The sequence below is a fragment of the Equus asinus genome, chromosome 21 (assembly GCF_041296235.1).
Source record: "Equus asinus isolate D_3611 breed Donkey chromosome 21, EquAss-T2T_v2, whole genome shotgun sequence".
NCBI lineage: Eukaryota > Metazoa > Chordata > Mammalia > Perissodactyla > Equidae > Equus > Equus asinus.
In genome coordinates, this window is record NC_091810.1 from 39371449 (window position 1) to 39387162 (window position 15714).

The window sequence follows — 15714 nt, forward strand, 5'->3', positions numbered from 1 at the left end:
ACAAACAAGAAAAATAAATAATTTAACAGTGCACCTAACAGAACTGGAGAAAGAAGAACAAACAAAGCCCAAAATCAATAAAAGGAAGGAAATAATAAAAATCATGCAGAAATAAATGAAATAGAGCCTAAAATAATAATAGAAAAATGTCAATGAAACCAAGAGCTGATTCTTTGGAAAGATAAACAAAATTGACAAACCTTTATCTAGACTCACCAAGAAAAAAAGAGAGAAGGCTCAAATAAATAAAATCAGAAATGAAAGAGGAGAAATTATGATGGACACCTCAGAAATATGGAAACTTATAAGAGAATACTATGAAAAGCTATATGCCAACAGTTTGGATAATCTGGAAAAAATGGATAAATTCTTAGAATCATACAACTTTCCAAAACTAAATCAATAAGAAATGAAGAATTTGAACAGACCAATCACCAGTAAGGAGATTGAAACAGTAATTAAAAAACTCCCCAAAAATAAAAGTCCAGGAGCAGATGGCTTCTCTGGTAAATTCTACCAAACATTCAAAGAGCACTTAATACCTATCCTTCTCAAACTCTTCCAACAAGAGGAGGGGAAGCTTCTTAACTCATTCTACAAATCCAGCATTACCCTGTTACCAAAACCAGACGTGGACAACACAAAAAAAGAGAATTACTAGTCGGTATCACTGATGAAGATCAATGCAAAAATCCTCAACAAAATACTAGCAAATCAAATACAACAATACATTATAACAATCATACACCATGATCAGGTGGGATTTATTTCAGGGATGCAGGGATGGTTTAACATCTGTAAATCAATCAAGGTGATACACCACATTAACAAAATGAAGAATATAAATCACATGATCATCTCAATAGATGCAGAGAAAGCATTTGACAAGATACAACATCCATTTATGATAAAAAAAAAAACTCTGAATAAAATGGGTATAGAGGGAAAGTACCTCAACATAATAAAAGCCATATATGACAAACCCACAGCTAATATCGTAGTCAGTGGAGAAAAACTGAAAGCTATCCCTCTAAGAATAGGAACCAGACAAGGATGCCCACTTTTGCCACTCTTATTTAACAAAGTATTGGAAGTCCTAGCCAGAGTAATCAGGCAAGAAAAAGAAATAAAAGGGATCCACATTGGAAAGGAAGAAGTGAAACTGTTACTATTTGCAGATGACGTGATTTTATATTTAGAAAACCCTAAAGGATCAACCAAAAGACTTTTAGAAATAATAAGTGAATACAGTCAAGTTGTAGGATACAAAATCAACATACAAAATTCAGTTGCCTTTCTATACACTAGCAGCTAAGTAGCAGAAAGAGAAATTAAGAATCAAATCCCATTTACAACTGCAACAAAAAAATAAAATACCTAGGAATAAATTTAATGAAAGAGATGAAAGACCTTTACACTGAAAACTATAAAACATTGTTGAAAGCAATTGAAGAGGACACAAAGAAATAGAAAGATATTCCATGCTCTTGGATTGGAAGAATTAACATAGTTAAAATGTCCATACTTCCTAAAGCAATCTACAGATTCAATGCAATCCCTATCAAAGTTCCAACAACATTTTTTCACAGAAATAGAACAAAGAATCCTAAAATGTATATGGTACATCAAAAGACCCCAAATAGCTAAGGGAATCCTGAGAAAAAAGAACAAAGCTGGAGGTATCACACTCCCTGATTTCAAAATATACTATAAAGCTATAGTAATGAAAACAGCATGGTTCTGGCACAAAAACAGATGTGCAGATCAGTGGAACAGAGTTGAAAACCCAGAAAAAACCTACACATCTATGGACAACTAATTGTTGACAAGGGAGCCCAGAACATACAAGGGAGAAAAAAGTCTCTTCAATAAATGGTGTTGAGAAAACTGGACAGCCACACACAAAAGAATGAAAGTACACCATTATCTTACACCATACACAAAAATTAACTCAAAATGTATTAGAGACTTGAATGTAATACGTGAAACCGTAAAACTTCTAGAAGAAAGCATAGGCAGTACGCTCTTCAACATTGGTCTTAGCATATTTTCAAATAACATGTCTGACCAGGCAAGGGAAATGATAGAAAATATAAACAAATGGGACTACATCAAAGTAAAAAGCTTCCACACAGCAAAGGAAACCATCAACAAAATGAGAAGACAAGCTAAGAATTGGAAGATATTTGCAAACCATATATCTGATAAGGGGTTTATATCCAAAATATGTAAAGAACGTATACATCGCAACAACAAAAAAACTAGCAACCCAATTGAAAAAAGGGCAAAAGATCTGAACAGACATTTCTCCAAAGAAGATATACAGATGGCCAACAGGCACATTAAAAGATGTTCAACATCACTAATTATTAGGGAAATACAAATCAAAACCACAATGAAATATCCTCAGGCCCGTCAGAATGGCTATAATTAACAAGACAGGAAATAACAGGTGTTGGAGAGGCTGTGGAGAAAAGGGAACTCTCATATGCTGCTGCTGTGAGTGCAGACTAGTGCAGCCACTATAGAAAACAGTATGGAGATTCCTCAAAAAATTAGGAATAGAACTGCCATATGATCCAAGTATCCCGCGGCTAGCTATCTTTGTAAAGAACACGAAACAAATGTGTAAAGATTTATGCACACCTATGTTCATTGCAGCATTATTCACAATAGCCACGACTTGGAAGCAACTGAGCCCCCCATCAAGGGACGAATGGATAAAGAAAATGTGGTATATATACATAATGGAATAGTACTCAACCATAAAAAAGATGAAATCTGGCCATTTGTGATGACATGGATGGACTTTGAGAGTATTAGGCTAAGTGAAATAAGTCAGAGTGAGAAAATCAAATACCATATGATCTCACTCATAAATAGAAGATAACAACAACAACAAACAATCTCATAGAGACAGAGATTGGATTAATGGTTACCAGAGGGGAGGGGGGGAGGGAGGAGGATGAAAGGGGTGTTTAGGCACATGTGTGTGGATGGTAATTAGTCTTTGGGTGGTGAACATGATGTAACTTACATAGGAATCGAAATAAAGTGATGTACAGCTGAAATTTGTATAATGTTATAAACCAGTGTTACCTCAATAAAACAAATTTAATAAATCTAAAAAGAAAAAAAATTGATCGTGGTGTTGGTCGCGCAACTCTGTGAATATACTAGAAACTGCATAATTATACAGTTTAAATGGATTAATTTTATGATATGTGAAATACGTCTCAGTAAAGCTGTAGAAAAAAAGCACATTGACAATAGAATAGAAAAAATAATTTATTTATTATGTTAGCATGACAATAATTGCCTAGATTAACAATACTGTATTTCTTAAAGAGAAAAGAATGTAATTTCTCATTCAAAAAACTCTAAAAATGGATCTGCAGAAAATTCTTTTTAGGTAATAGTTTTCTTGCTACATCTGAATGCTAAATAATGACTAAACCAAGACTGGTCAAAGATTTCTTCCACAGTATCATAATTGTTTAGAAATGACAAAAAAACAGTGGTTTCCTAATTGTGTAAAATTCTCTCAAAAACTATCAATACACATAGCACATGCATAATAAGCATGCACTGTATATTTTATGCCATGTGTATTACACTAATATATTATACACACGTACTTGCATACATTATGCATAAACATTAGAAACTTGTACCAACGGACTCATGACTGCTTTCTCCTTCCCAAAAATTCTTCCCAAGGATTATGTGACTTAGCATATTTTTTATCTTATTTTTTCCTGTTAATTGACTGGATGAGTTCTATCCGTAAAGTATTTCTTTTATGTAAAATGAATTGTTGAAATCATGTATTTATAATTTAAAAACCAGTTAGGGTCTTTTCTCTCAAATCTTTATCTCCATGATTGGTTAGGCTATCATCAACTTTGTTGTTTTCCGGGAAGCGAAGGGCAACAATCAGTGCAACTGACCAACAAATATGAAATTGACTAATGGTAAAAAAATTCCCTAGGTTGGGTAAAGAGATGAAATTCTGAAATACATTATACAGAATATATTAGTGATCTTCAGTAAGGTAGTGGAAAAAAACCACTGAAATCCACATTTGTTTTTAGGCTTTTAGGTAGGTAATATTTTGCCTTTTTTTTGTTGTTGTTGCTGTGCCTCGGAGATCTATTTTTCCCTCAAAAGTTTGTTCTTTAAAAGCTAAGAGCCTAATTTTATTTTTTTAATTTATTATTTTTTACCAGCCTAATTTTAAATGTTAATGATTACCCCAATGTGTTTGGATCACCCCTTTTGACATAGCACGTTTTAAGAGGGGCCTAATGAAAAAAAGTTAATTTACAGAAAATTTGTGGAATAATTTTTCATTTTAAAGAAATCTGAATGTTATATCATAAATATTATTTTTGCTTTTCACTGTCGTTTTTATGATGATCATTTTTAGTGTTTTCATGACTTTTCATATTGTTGCACTGTGAGGTATTGAAGCACAATGCAAGAATTTTAGAAATGAGCTGGAGAGTCTCCAGGCCGCTCATTTAAAGAGGAGGAAAGGTGATCAAAGAGGATTAGAACTGGGTATCTTTTTCCCACTTTTCAGTGATTAGAGCCATGTTCAAACACACTGTTGCCTTGATTCATTTGCATGCAGTTCTCAGGAGAACAGCCGTGGCACGAAATAATGCATAATCACATTGTTCTCAGATATTGGTTGGTGGGGGCAGGTAAAAGATAAAAGTTTTATACTAAAGCTGCTTCTGACTCAGTGGACTAAACTTTTACTATGAGGGAGAAAAAAGGAGTTGGAGGAGAGAGCACCCTGGCATTTTCTATATTTAAGAGTGAAACCAAAATGGGAAAAAAGATATAATCAGAATCCACCACCATCCTATTTCAGCACAGCATGTAATTCTCAGTTCAAAAAAATTTTTTTAAGAGAAAGCATTTTAAGATAATATCTCCATGAGCCATTTCTGTGAAAAGCAAGTGAAGCTTTAACTCTCCCTGAGAAATTGCTTTCCAATTGTGAAGGTACTGAGAGAGCTGTGGCCCAGGAAGCGGATTGGTCATTGGGGGTATGTGAATGAGATGATCGCATGAAACCTGAATAGAAAATGAGAGCCCACTGTTGGGGCAGGTTGAACTAGAGTCATCGTGGTGATGCAGATTTGCCACGGAATGAAGCCCTGGGTACCCAAGCAGCCTATTGCTTGGAGTTGGTTAGAAGCTGGGTAACTTGCTTGACTGCTTTTGAGAACTGACATAGTCGTTACAATTGAGAAATCTGGAGTCTGCTCTGGGTTAGTCAGTTGATGAAGCTATAAATGACCTCTATTTTTGACAGTATCTGGGGAACATAAAGCAGAGAACATCAGTCCTGGATTTTCTCTCTCTCTCTATTTTTTTTTTTGCCAGAAACTGTAAAAAGGAACTTGAAGCCGCACCCAAGTGATAGCTTCTGTGTTCTGTGTTTGAGACACATTCTCGCTGCTGCTTTGGTGGAGTGGCTGGGAGAGGGTGTTTGGTATTGACATTCAAATGAATATCAAATATCTCTCTGGGCTACGCAATTTCTTTATCTGATAGTGCCACAACAAGCAGCTCAGAGGTATTTGTCTGTATCACTCTGGTCCTTTTATATTCTGACTGTTGAATGAAAGGAGCAGACAACTAAGACTTATCTTTGAAAAGGAGAAGTCCATTATCGACGTCTTTGAAGCTCCGAAGAGTAAGTACATTCTACTTGCATAAAGCACCACAATAGGTGGAAGGAAGCAAAGACAGCCTTATAAATTTCCCTGTGAGCAAGCAGTCCTATTGTTGTCTTTATTAGAAATATGCCTCCGAGCAGGTGGTCCTGTTCTGAGTGATACCTCTGAGAGTGGGCTTGAAAGAGATCACTGGGAACTTCATATATCCCTACAACAGCTTAGGCTGTCTTGAGAAATGTGAAAGGAGATGAAATTGCTATGCTGAGAGTGCTCGGTGTGCTGAACAAATTTATTCTCAAATTTTAAAACTTGAAACTTCGGCAGTTATTTTAATAAAGATAAGTAAGCTAGTTGACATCAACACATGCATTCTGTTTGTTCTTTGTACATCCGTGTACCTCCCAGAGAGGGCTGTGACCCAGATTCCATATGCATTCAAGACTTTCATTAGATAAGAATGACATATACTTATCATTAGGGCGTACTAATTAAAGCACAAAGTGACATTTCAAAGTAATGCTCCCTAGTGTCTCAATGTAAAATACTCCCTAGTCTATTTTTAATGACTTGGTATGCCATGTATGTTTAAAATATTATTTTGTTATGAACTTGTGTTTTCATTATTGTCAATGTTGGTGATGACCAGCAAGGTAGGGCATCCTTATTCATCCTTGATGAATAAGGAAGAAGACCAGTGAAACCTCCCAAGGGCTCTGGGTTTGAGTGGGTGCATACATGCATTCTTGCATTCATTCAGCACTTGGATTGCATGCTTTCTACTTGCAACCTCTGTGCTATGGGCCGGAGATACAGTGTTTACTAGGACACAGATGATTCCTGCCCTCAAGGAGCTTGCTTCCTCCCTTTGATTATGATCAAAGCTGTTTTGTATATTTCCTTTTTTTGCATGCTCAGCAGCAGTAGAGAATGATGTCTTCAGTGTTGGTTATACATACACACTCACCTGCTATTCCAAACTTTTAGATATGTTCAGTTAATAGGGGAAGAAAGTGTCTCCTACTTTTTCTCACATTTGTGTCTTTTTTATCAGCTAAATTTGGATTGTAAGTTCAGTGACCTAGAACTGTGTCTTATGTTCCAGTTCTCTGTCTGGTGTATTGCTGATGTTTTAAAAATGCTCATTCCCTTCCCTCTATCTCCCCCATATCCTCCTAAGATGTAATAGCACTGAACTGGATGGCTTCAGTGCTTACATTCTGAATCAGTATACTCTCGAATGAATGTCGATGAGCCTTGTATTTTGGGCCCTGCTGTGAAAATTTGCAAACAAAGCCAGCTCCCATTGGCTGTAATAATAGGTAGGGAGGAGAGTAACCTTATATCAAGATTATTAATTTCTGATGGCTTTTAGCCCCAGAGGCAGCCAAGAAGTGGCAAATTTCTCAGCCCTCACCCATTTGGGAGGAGAAGAAGCATGTTCTTCTCTGTTAACAGAAGCTATGTAGGCGCTCTCAAGAGGAGTTCAGGGTTTAAACATAGATGAGCAGGGCAAAAGAGTTTCCAAACAAAAGCAGGAAAGAGAAAGAGGAGGATGCTCTTTTTGTGCTAAATTTGGCTATTTCCCATGTACTTATTTTCCTAAGAGTAAAAGCAGACAGATCATCATCATCTTTGTCAGTGTCATCATCTTATCATCTTCAAAGCTGTTGCTTATTAAGTATAGAAATCAAATAGATGCCACTATTATTCAAATTTTATGGATGACCAAATGAGTTAAAGTGTTTAGACAATTTGCCCAAAGCCACAGAGCTGGTAAATGACATAGTCAGGACTCCCACACAGGGCTGGCTGTCCCCAAAGTGCTCTTGACCACTACACTCTACCATCTCTCATTGTTTTCTACTCTTTTTTTCTGCCCTTTCTTGTACAAACAGCCATTAAAGGTCTTTAACCTCATAGATGGTGATGAGTTAAATATTTAGGTTGTCTTTGATCTGTGAGTCAACTTTGCCATTTTCTGAGTCCTTTTTCAAATTAATTTTCTAAAAGCGAATTCCAGGCCTTCCAATGACTGTGCTCAGTGATGGTGACTTATTTTAGGCTGCTCTTGCTACTGAAATCCTCTTAAGTACCAACATTCCTTAAAGAGCTATGTACCATAAACCCTCCTTGGATGATTATAATGCTACATACACATGAGCCAGGATTCACCATTTGAAAATGAGATTGCTCTGCATGCTACAGCAAAATTCTTGAAGCATCTATTATATGCGTACCCTGCTATTCAAATTCTTAAAAGAAATCCTAGCTATTTGTTTATTTTCCTGCCTACTTCTAGAAAAGATTTGAGGTAGTTACTAGCATATTTTACTTGTCACTGAGAGCTAAAAATTCAAAAGCAGAATATTTTTATGAAAGAGAGCTGCAATAAGATCTTGATACTGGTCCTGGAATTGATTTCTCTAAACACTAGTAATGATGATTTTGAGTCTGGAATCAGAAAGTTCTTGCTTTGAATATCTACCAGGCTACTTGCTATGTGACGTTGGGCAAGGCTAATGGCTTTGAGCCTCAATTTCTTGATTTGTATAATGGGAGAGTAATAAAAGTACTTCTCACTGTGGGGCTTACCTGAGATAATGCTTATAAAGCACTTAACACAGTGTCTGGTACCCAGGAAGTGTTAAATAAATGTGGTGATGATGGAGGTGGTGGCAGTGAAAGGAATAATGTACATTGTTTCATTTCCTCAAATGAAATCTTCCATGGAAGCTAAGTATGTGAATCTGATTAGCTGTGCTGGTTGGGTGGCTACTGAGTTTCCCTTACTGAGCACTGATACAGAACACTGGTGCTCAAATGTGTCCATGCAAATAGTTCAGGGATGATGATTCTTGGTTTGAAATTAGGGAAAGCAAGTGACAACAGGCAGTAGTATGGTAGAGAAAGTACCATGGGCAAAGTGCCAGTCAATTTGGGTTTAATTAGGGCTCACTGGTTTCAGCTCCCATGCTCTTAGGCAACTGTCTTAACCATTCTGAGCCTCAGTTTCCTCTTCTGTGAAATGATGACGGCAATCCCACGCACCAGGGCTGTTTTGAGAACTGCGTGAGATAATGTGGATAGACTTTGAAGATGTGTTGGTCTACAAATCTTGATTTTTGTTGAGGAGATCATACTAGGATAAAAATAAGCTTGATATAGAGTTGCAAATGGGACTATATTTATGGGCTAGGTAGGAGCCCAAGGCTGTGGTGACTTTCTTTTTATTCTAAAGATGCAACTCCCCAAGGAGACCTCATTTATATACTTGGAAGTTCTAGAGCAGTAACAGAACACTTTGAAGTCAAATGGTTAATTTCCTTTAGAAGCCTTTCCTCTTCTGGTATCAGATACTGTGCTTATGTTCTTTAAACCCTGGCAGTGAGGAGGAAGCCCTGTGTGACAATGGATTTAGTGGGCGTAAATCTACCTAACTAGCAGCTGGATAGGAGCTGATGAGGGTTGGCCCCAGAGCAAAGCTACTTTAGCCAAGTTAGAAGGATGTGCTGACTTCAATTTCAAGTCACAGGGCCCAGTAGCAAACTGCAGGGAAGCAATAGCAGCCTATGGTGTGGCCTGTTGTGCCACCGTCATTCTTGTCAGTGTCACCGTCATCGCCATTAAGCCTTTATTAAGTGCCAGCGTGTAGAGCTCCCTTAGGTGCCATTGCAGGCAGATAGGCAGCTGTGTATTTTAAATAAGAGCCTCGCGAAGGACTGTGAGGTGAAGCAGCCCAGCTGTAACCCAAGACAGGCTCACAAACGTGACTGCACGTGCTGATGAGAGGATAGTTGCTGGCTGTAGTAGGCATCTGTTTATGGTGTCAGCTTAGCCCATGGCACCTTTCTTTGAGAAGATGCCCTCAACTCTCACCTTTAAGAGTAGCCCTGGCAGTCATGTTTGTACTGTGTAGCTTGGCCCCCAAGCCCATGACTCAGTGGATCATGGATGCACAGCTGCCTCAAACTGGGCCAATTAGATTGTCTTTCCAAGGAGTCGCACTTGGGACTAAGACATATTTGTAGATACACTGGGTAAACAGGTACACTTGGGAACTGTGGGAACCATGTCTTTGATTAATTCAATAATCTTCGTAACAGTCCTGTGAGGTAGGTCCTCTTCTCATTCTCATTTCATAAAAGAGGAAACTGAGTCACAGAGAGGTTAAGTAATTTACCCAAGGTCGTATAGTTGAATAGTGGCAGAGCCAGCCATGAAACCAGGTAGCATGAGCTCATGCCTTTAGCCACTATACAAGTGTCTTTCTGAGTGAGAGGGAAGAATGCAACAGGCCTACGGAAAGGATGCAGATTAGATGACTGTGGGTTGCAGAGAGTGGGAGACAGTAACACTGACTAAGAGAGTAGCTGCCTTGATTCTGTAGGCTTTCTGGCTCTAGGGTCCAGACCTTAATGACTGCACTTTCTACCACTGGGCTCTGAGAAGTATCTCTGTGTCCTTATAAATAAATTCCTCGTTGTGCTCAAACAAGTTTCAATGGATGTTTATTACTTGCAACCCAAAGAGTCTTGACTAAGTGACCACACTGTCACAATTTGTTGAAAAGACCATGGGTTATCCATCGGCCTTTGTAGCCCCGGGTATCTTTACATTATCTGTAGGTAGTGTCTAGGCTAGTGGAGGAGAAAGGCAGGTAAACCAGTGATTGGAGCATAGTGTGGCAAGCTCTCTCAGAGAGGTAAGCATATAAGTTGCTATAGAAATGCAGAGGTGTGGCAAAAAAATGAGATTGGTGTAGGGTGTGGGAAGTCAGGGATGGCTTCTTAGAGAAACGATATTTGAGCTGTTTTGAAGAATAAGGTAGATTTAGCTGTATGAAGAATGGATGGGAGGAAGGGTGTTCCAGGTAGTGAGAATGGTATGTGCAAAAAAAAAAAAGTGAAACATAGATACATTTTGGAAAGGGCAAGCAATTAAGTGCGACAGAGAAGAAAGAAGGAGGAGGGATAGGATGTGCAACTGGAGTTCTTGGCTGGACTAGATCATAAGGGATCTCCAGTGCTAAGAAATAGACTTTGAGACTTATCCTATAAGCTAGCATTCACTCACTACCAGGTTCCTTCCTTCCCTCCAAGATGAAAACATTTGTAGATTTTGAAATGGAAAAGATGACATTCTGACAACATCCTGACAATGTGAAAGACAGTTTTAGAAAAAAACAAAAACAAAAAACCATTTGCAAACTCCCAACACCCAACACTACTGTTCATTTTTGCATGTTATCTTTTAGTTGTCCTCAAAGATGCTGAGTTTTGTACATGGTTGCAATCCATCTACATATCATTTTCTCTTCCCAGTTGATCAAAAAGGTTTTCTGTGTTTTAATGTTGTCCTCTCCTAATTATTATAACAGCATGATAAAGACACAAGTTTTTCTGAGGACCCACACTGTCTAGGCAATGTGTTAGGTTCTGTTGAAGCAAAGATGTATGACTTGAAGTTTCCTGCTTTTGAGCAATTCAGGATCTGATATAATCCTTCTGCTAAAGTATTTAGCCATATACATTTTAAGGTGTATGAGTTTAATTCTATTGTTTCATGAAAAATGTATTCAGTTCTTCGAGGATTGATTTCTAATCCCTTTTATTTGTACTTCCTGTCCCCTGACTCTACCTCCATCATAAATGCGCTGTGGTTCACAAATGGCCGCGTCTTCACGTGCCTCTTGTGTTCATGCGCTGCTTACCTAGTGTCTTTTTTATATCTTATGCTCCAAGTACTCTGAAAGTCATTTGATACTTAACCATAAACAGGCTCCAAATCAAGCTCTTGAGCTGAGTTAATTTGATTATGAAACATTATCTTGATTGTGGCAAGTGTCCAGTTGTCATCTTTTTAATGATACAGGCCTCCACAGCCTAAACTAATTACAAACCAACTCCATCCCAGGGAGGGTGGCATTGCCTAACCAGCCTCCCCAAGCCAGACCCGAGTGGGTCTGTGATGTGATCACATCTGTTTTTCCTTCCTCTGGCCTTCCGTGGATAGTATCTATGTCATTCGCTCTCCCTCCCAGCTCTTGTATTAAAGAAAATAGGGATGATTGGCCAAAATTGCTCTGTAAATTAAATTTTGCCTCCTACCTCCAGCATGCTCATGAACCTCCAAATTAAAGAGGCAGATAATTTTGCAATCAGATTTACATTTTGGTCTGTAATGAGTTTAAAGTCTTTACATGCTTTAATTTTCCGCTTTATGGTGCTTTTTGTTGACTTAATTTAGCTCTGTGGTTTGGGTAATATTTTGTTGTCGGTTTTTACTCCAGTCTCTGTATCCAAAAGTCCTTACTTTTCTTCATTCCTTGTCTTGTATATTTGCAGAAAAGACATTGATCAATTGGTATAAATAAAAAAATTAAAGAAGTTCATTCATTAAAGAGTCTAGAAGTGCTTCATTATCCATGTAATGAAGAAATGGACAGGGAAGCTAAGTAAGTGGTATTCTCTGGTATAAAACTCATACCTGGCTTTACTGTGTGTGTGTGTGTGTGTGTGTGTGTGTGTGTGTGTGTTCAGACACAAGTATGCAGGCATGGGTTATTGGTACACACACTTAAAATGAAATAGGCTGTTACCCCAATGACGTTAAAAACTTTAAGAACTCTTATCCTCAGTTTCCTCCTTTGTAGATGGGAACAGTAATAGTTCTTACTGTAATTGGTTGCAGGGATAATTCACTGATGATGCTGCAAAGTGCCTGGCGTATAATAAAGCTCAATAAATGTCAATGGTTAATATCATGGCCCTTGTTGTGAAGGAGTGTAAAGCCTTCTTTTTGATCTTAACTTTGAGCAACTATAAGTCCCTAAGTTAATCTCTTTAGAAGGGGTCAAAATCATTGCAAGAAAGTTAAATCTTAGAAAAATTTTCCATGTCATGTTCTCCTAGCATCCTTTCCTTCCTCAGTCGGTCTAGGCTGAATGATTAGTCATTTCCACCTAGTTCTCACCAATACCACCTTGGCAGATTTTCCTGGTGGGCATTTTCACAGCTCCTTGTCTCATCTCTGATTTCAAGTGCAACTGTGATGACCAGTTTTGTCCGAGTCAGCTTCCTAACTCTGGCACCGACTGTGGTCTTTTTCTGCTTTCTTACCCAGAACCATCTCTCAGGAGTGTCGTGGAGTTAAAGCCCTCAGGGGCTATCCTCAACTGTTGGGCGTTTGAACATGTGAATAAATGCTCCAGTCTTCCATTTTTCAGGTGCATAATTCTGAGCACATACTATGCACGTCTTAGGACATCCTGGCCAAATCAAGCCCCTTGCTCTCAGTGACAAACTTGAGAATTCACCCTTATATTGACTTTTACTCCTTCCCTCTCTTACTCTGTATTCCCTCATCCCTGCTTCCTGGAATCATCTCCCAAATAAACTCCTACACCTAAGCCCTTGTCTTGGGCTGTGCCTTCAGGGGAACCCAACCCTGAAATCTGCCTCCTTGATATTTCTAGGCCCTGCCCGTGTAATATTTAGCCCTGGATCATTTCTCCTTCCTTTCTAGCCCAGAGGAAAGAGATGTCTCATGGATTTTCAAGGCCAGACTCTTTTTTGATCTTGATCCTCTCCCCTCTTAAATCATCTGGGCCTACAGACCTTTATGTCTTGTTTGTAGAGTGCTTGGCTCCTATAGGAGCTCAATAACTACCCATTGAATCAGCTAAAGAATGAATTCTTCCCTTTCTCAAGCATGTTTTTTAGTCTCCTTCTGTACACAGATACTGTTCTCTTCATTGGTTGTTCTCTTAGCCTTTCTTTCCAAGTCCAGAGGTCTTTTGCTTTGGAAGTAGGCATCATTGTCTGAATCACAGAGCTACCTCTTTATTAGGCCTACGAGCCAACTCCTAATCCCTTGGCAATATTAGACCTTGTTCAACACTTTCTCTTTCTTGAACCCTGCTTCACTTGGTCAAATGCAACTCTCTCCTGCTTTTTCTCCTGGCTGTCAGACTTTTCTTTCCTAGTGTTTTTGCTAGGTTGTTTAACTGATGCTGCATTTAGCTTTCTCCAGGGCTCCATCTTTGATCCTCTTCCTTTCGGAAGTTGTATACTCAACCTGTGTAAAGCAGTGACTCTCATCTCTTCTGCATATGATTCCTAAATCTATAATATCCAGATTGATTCTCTGAGTTCAAAGCTGTTGGAAATCTCCATCTGGAATTCTTGCAGATGTTTCCAACTCACCATGTTCAAGCTGCAGTTCATTTTCTTCTCTCTATTTTGATCTCTTCCTCCTTTTCCATACCTTGCTTTAGTTAATGGACTCAGCATCTACCTAGTATTGCAGTATAGAAGTCTGTGTTGTCTTTCACTGTGTTCCCTCAACTGTTGCTTTCAAGATATAAGTTTTGAGTTCCTACTGTGAGCCAGACACTGTGCTAGGTGCTGGGGATACATGGTCAACAAAATAGATCCTCAAGAGGCTCATAGGCTGGTAGCAGATGTAGATATTAGTCTGATTTATCACACAAATATGGCATTTACAAACTGAGGTAAGTGCTGTGGAAGAGAAATCCAAAGTGCTTTGAGGGCATGTCACAAAAGGACCTAATCTATTCCTAGGTTTTGCACAGTTTCCTTTAGGAGGAATGGCATTTGATCTGAGACCTAAAGGATAAGTAGGAATTAATTAAGAGAGAACTCTTCCCTCTTTATTGCTATGCACTATCATCATCAAGTGCCATTGATTCTACCTGTGAAATGCCTTAGTTTTCATATTTTATGTTCTCATCCTGGACCCTTGCAATTCTGACCTCCCCTCCTGACCCCATCTTCATCCATTAATTTTCACATTGCTGCCACAGAGCTTTTACCAAACATAAATCTGACCACATTTTCTCCTCTGTCCAGCTTAAAACCACTGGTAGCTCCCTACTGCTTCCAGGGTAGAATCCCAACTCTTTGACATGGCATTCAAAGACTTTCTAAATTTTGGCTTGGAATTTTGTTTCTCGCCTCCTCTGCTGCCACTCCACAGCACAGTGCCTGTTCTGTGGCCATGATAGACTCTTTGCAGATTGCTGAAGACACCATGTCCTCTTAGGCTTTCATGCCTTAGTTCATTCATTTATCAGCTTTGAGTTCCTCCGTCCTTCTTTTGCACCTGGTCGGTTCCTACTGATCTTAGTAGGCCCTACATAAACGTTACATCCTCCATGAGACTGTCCTTGGTCCCTTATCTATGCCCCCGTATTTGTATTTGCACATTTCTTTCATAGAGCTCCCATCTGTTTGCCTTATATTAACTTAGTTGTCTAGAACATGTGTTCCTCTGGGATCAAGATTGTGCTGTGCTCATCTCTCTCTTCCCAGGGCTTGAAATATAGCAGGTGTTCAGTGAATATTTGTAATTGAATTGTCCATGTGTGAATAGAGTAAGGGAAGCAGAGACATTGGGTGATGGGAGAAGAGCTGAAAGAAAAAAGCCAGACCTTTTCTGATTATATGAACTGGCAAGCCCAAGCAGGGCTTGACCAAGACATGTAGGTGGCCCCAGCAGACTAATCATTTGGTGCCCCTTCAGCAATCCAGTGAAATAACAGATCTGAGCAGTGCTGCTTGTGGAGAAGGATGATGACAGCTTGCAGTATCCTGGTCTCTGTGCCCAACTCAGCAAAATGCAAGCCCTTTGGTTGTTGGCCCCACTGTACACGAAGGCATTTTATTGACCTTGTTTTGTTTCAGGGCATGCCACCTCTACTTCCACCTCAAGTGTCTCATCAAATTGTATTTCCTACAATTAAACACAATTCCCTTTTGAAGAAAGTTCTGATAAATGCTATTTTTTTCACTGTGTTACTTTTCTGGGAACACTTTAGTACCTCTTCTAGGTTGGTACCCTGGGCAGCTGCTGGCCAATCCTCCTGTTAATCCTGCTCTGATACCAAGGGAGGAGACTGGGCTATGTAAAGGTATTTACCAGTGTTACACCAATAACCTATAACAAATTCCTTATCAGGCCTGTCTTTATCCATTTGACAAAGAAATCTGCTTTTTAT

At 38.8% G+C, this 15714-nt stretch overlaps 1 protein-coding gene across 3 annotated transcripts in view; it reads left to right on the forward strand.

The window, feature by feature from the left end:
• Window positions 1-15714, forward strand: part of FHIT (fragile histidine triad diadenosine triphosphatase) — a 1353587-nt gene that overhangs the window by 82845 nt on the left and 1255028 nt on the right. The window contains exon 1 of one of the 3 annotated variants that reach the window (XM_070492770.1): window positions 5559-5713. The exons of the other annotated variants lie outside the window; for them this stretch is intronic. The gene's annotated coding sequence lies outside the window, so the exon portion shown is untranslated. Of the gene's footprint in view, window positions 1-5558; window positions 5714-15714 lie in introns of those variants that run through there. 3 annotated transcript variants of the gene reach the window in all.